This window comes from Arachis ipaensis, chromosome B8 (assembly GCF_059453495.1).
Source record: "Arachis ipaensis isolate K30076 ecotype BB chromosome B8, ASM5945349v1, whole genome shotgun sequence".
NCBI lineage: Eukaryota > Viridiplantae > Streptophyta > Magnoliopsida > Fabales > Fabaceae > Arachis > Arachis ipaensis.
The window spans coordinates 119874604-119878854 of record NC_142443.1 but is presented as its reverse complement, the minus strand read 5'-3'; the positions used below and the strand labels follow the sequence as shown (position 1 = coordinate 119878854).

General features: G+C 40.7%; 1 non-coding gene across 1 annotated transcript; it reads right to left on the bottom strand.

Annotated features, from left to right (window-relative positions):
- Positions 1-1135: 1135 nt before the first annotated feature.
- On the bottom strand, positions 1136-1243 carry LOC148549425 (small nucleolar RNA R71). Its single transcript, XR_015897882.1, has one exon. It is a non-coding gene; the product is annotated as a small nucleolar RNA R71 (small nucleolar RNA).
- Between the last annotated feature and the right edge of the window lie 3008 nt (positions 1244-4251).

Sequence of the window (4251 nt, the reverse complement as noted above, 5' to 3'; positions counted from 1 at the left end):
AATCAAGTCATTAATTGTGATTTTAAAAATCAAATCTTTTTTTCAAAAACTAATTTTTATCATATCTTTTCAAAAATATCTTCTTATCTTATCTTTTTCAAAAATATCTTTTCAAAATATCTTTCCTAACCTCCTAACTTCCTATCTTTTCAAAATTTGTTTCAACTAACTAACTAACTTTTTGTTTGTTTCTTAACTTTTTCAAAACTACCTAACTAACTCTCTCTCTCTAATTTTCGAAAATATCTCCCCTCTTTTTCAAAAATTTCTTTTTAATTAACTAATTATTTTTATTTTTTATTTTTGATTTCAAAAATTTTCGAAAATTACTAACATTTTTCAAAAACCATTTTCAAAAATCACTAACTCCTTTTCAAAAATTTTCGAAAATTCCCTCCTTCTCTCTCATCTTATTCTATTTATTTATTTATCTACTAACATCTCTCCCTCACATCATCACCAAATTCGAACCCCCTCTTCTATCTGTGTTCGAATTTCTTCCTCTTTTCTTCTACTCACATAAGGGAACCTCTATACTGTGGTAAAGAGAATCTCTATTATTATTATTATTATTATTATTCTGTGCCCTCTTCTTTGTCATATGAGCAGGAGCAAGGATAAGAACATTCTTGTGGAAGCAGATCCAGAACCTGAAAGGACTCTGAAGAAAAAATTAAGAGAAGCTAAAATACAACAATCCAGAGATAACCTTTCAGAAATTTTCGAACAGGAGAAGGAGATGGCAGCCGAAAATAATAATAATGTAAGGAAGATGCTTGGTGACTTTACTGCACCTAATTCCAATTTACATGGAAGAAGCATCTCCATTCCTGCCATTGGAACAAACAACTTTGAGCTGAAACCTCAGTTAGTTTCTCTGATGCAGCAGAACTGCAAGTTTCATGGACTTCCATCTGAAGATCCTTTTCAGTTCTTAACTGAATTCTTGCATATATGTGATACTGTTAAGACTAATGGAGTAGATCCTGAAGTCTACAGGCTCATGCTTTTCCCTTTTGCTGTAAGAGACAGAGCTAGATTATGGTTGGATTCTCAACCAAAAGACAGCCTGAACTCTTGGGATAAGCTGGTCACGGCTTTCTTAGCCAAGTACTTTCCTCCTCAAAAGCTGAGCAAGCTTAGAGCTGATGTTCAAACCTTTAGACAGAAAGAAGGTGAATCCCTCTATGAAGCTTGGAAAAGATACAAACAGTTGACCAAAAAGTGTCCTTCTGACATGCTTTCAGAATGGACCATCCTGGATATATTCTATGATGGTTTATCTGAGTTATCAAAGATGTCATTGGATACCTCTGCAGGTGGATCCATTCACCTAAAGAAAATGCCTGCAGAAGCTCAAGAACTCATTGACATGGTTGCTAATAACCAGTTCATGTACACTTCTGAAAGGAATCCTGTGAGTAATGAGACGCCTATGAAGAAGGGAGTTCTTGAGGTTGATACTCTGAATGCCATATTGGCTCAGAATAAAATATTGACTCAGCAAGTCAATATGATCTCTCAGAGTCTGCATGGAATGCAAACTGCATCCAACAGTACTCAAGAGGCATCTTCTGAAGAAGAAGCTTATGATCCTGAGAACCCTGCAATAGCAGAGGTAAATTACTTAGGTGAACCTTACGGAAACACCTATAACTCAACATGGAGAAATCATCCAAATTTCTCATGGAAGGATCAAAAGCCTCAACAAGGCTTTAATAATGGTGGAAGAAACAGGTTTAGCAATAGCAAACCTTTTCCATCATCCACTCAGCAACAGACAGAGAACTCTGAACAAAATGCTTCTAATTTAGCAAATCTAGTCTCTGATCTATCTGAGGCCACTGTAAGTTTCATGAATGAAACAAGGTCTTCCATTAGAAATCTGGAAGCACAAGTGGGCCAGCTGAGTAAAAGGATCACTGAAATCCCTCCAAGTACACTCCCAAGCAATACAGAAGAGAACCCAAAAGGAGAGTGCAAGGCCATTGACATAAGCGCCATGGCCGAACCTGTAAGGGAAGGAGAGGACGTGAATCCTCAGGAGGAAGACCTCCTGGGACATCCAGTGATCAATAAGGAGCTTCCCTCTGAGGAACCAAAGGACTCTGAGGCTCATCTAGAGACCATAGAGATCCCATTGAACCTCCTTATGCCCTTCATGAGCTCTGATGAGTATTCCTCTTCTGAAGAGAATGAGGATGTTACTGAAGAGCAAACTGCCAAGTTTCTTGGTGCAATCATGAAGTTGAATGCCAAATTATTTGGCATTGATACTTGGGAAGTTGAACCTCCCTTGTTCATCAATGAACTAAGTGATCTGGATCAACTGACATTACCTCAGAAGAGACAGGATCCTGGAAAGTTCATAATACCATGTACTTAGGCACTATGATCTTTAAAGCTCCGTGTGACCTTGGTTCAGGAATAAACCTCATGCCCCTCTCTGTAATAGAGAAACTGGGAATCTATGGGGTGCAAGCTGCTAAAATCTCACTAGAGATGGCAGACAGCTCAAGAAAACAGGCTTATGGACAAGTAGAAGATGTATTAGTAAAGGTTGAGGGCCTTTACATACCTACTGATTTCATAGTCTTGGATACTGGAAAGGAAGAGGATGAATCCATCATCCTAGGAAGACCTTTCCTGGCCACTGCAAGAGCTGTAATTGATGTTGACAGAGGTGAAATAGTCCTTCAATGGAATGAGGACTCCCTTGTGTTTAAAACTCAAGGATCCCCCTCTGCAACCATGAAGAGGAAGCATGAAAAGCTTCTCTCCAAGCAGAGTCAACCAGAGCCCCCACAGTCAAACTCTAAGTTTGGTGTTGGAGAGTCTCAACAAAGCTCTGCACATCTGTGAGGCTCCATGAGAGCCCACTGTCAAGCTATTGACATTAAAGAAGCGCTTGTTGGGAGGCAACCCAATGTTTATCTAATTCTTATTTTTATTGTTTTTCATGTTTTCTTAGGTTCATGATCATGTGGAGTCACAAAATAAATATAAAAATTGAAAACGGAATCAAAAACAGCAGAAGAAAAATCACACCCTGGAGGAGCATCTGTCTGGCGTTCAGCGCCAGAACAGAGCATGGTTCTGGCGCTGAACGCCCAAAATGGGCAGCTTCTGGGCGCTGAACGCCAAGAACAGGCATGGTTCTGGCGTTCAACGCCAGAAATGGCACACAAATGGGCGTTGAACGCCCAAAATGGCCACCAACCTGGCGCTGAACGCCCAGAGTTGGGTACAAAGGCATTTTTACATGCCTAATAGGTGCAGGGATGTAAATCCTTGAACACCTCAGGATCTGTGGACCCCACAGGATCCACTCAGGATCTGTGGACCCCACAGGATCCCCACCTACCTCCACTCACTTCTTCTCACCACTCTCTTTCACACAACCCCATAAACACTCTTCCCTAAAAACCCCTCACTAATCACCTCAATCTCTCTTCCCCACTAAACCTTCACCACTCACATCCACCCACTCTTCCCAATAAACCTACCTCATAAACTCCACCTACCTTCAAAATTCAAAACCAATTTCCCACCCAAACCCACCCATATGGCCGAACTTTAACCCCCCTTCCTTCCCTATATAAAGACCTCCATTCTTCATCAAATTCATACAACACACCCCTCTACACCCTTCTTGGCCGAAACCACATCTCCCTCTCCCTCTCCATCTTTCTTCTTCTTCTTCTTCTATTCTTTTGTTTATTGCTCGAGGGCGAGCAATATTCTAAGTTTGGTGTGGTAAAAGCATAGCTTTTTTGTTTTTCCATTACCATTGATGGCATCTAAGACCGGAGAATCCTCTAGAAGAGGGAAAGGGAAGACAAAAGCTTCCACATCCGAGTCATGGGAGATGGAAAGGTTCATCTCCAAAGCCCATCAAGACCACTTCTATGATGTTGTGGCCAAGAAGAAGGTGATCCCTGAGGTCCCTTTTAAACTCAAAAGAAATGAGTATCCGGAGATCCGACATGAAATTCAAAGAAGAGGTTGGGAAGTTCTAACAAATCCCATCCAACAAGTCGGCATCCTAATGGTTCAAGAGTTCTATGCCAATGCATGGATCACCAAGAACCATGATCAAAGTAAGAACCCGGATCCAAAGAATTATGTTACAATGGTTCGGGGGAAATACTTAGATTTTAGTCCGGAAAATGTAAGGTTGGCGTTCAACTTGCCATACATGGAAGAGAACGCACGCCCCTACACAAGGAGAGTCAACTTTGATCAAAGGTT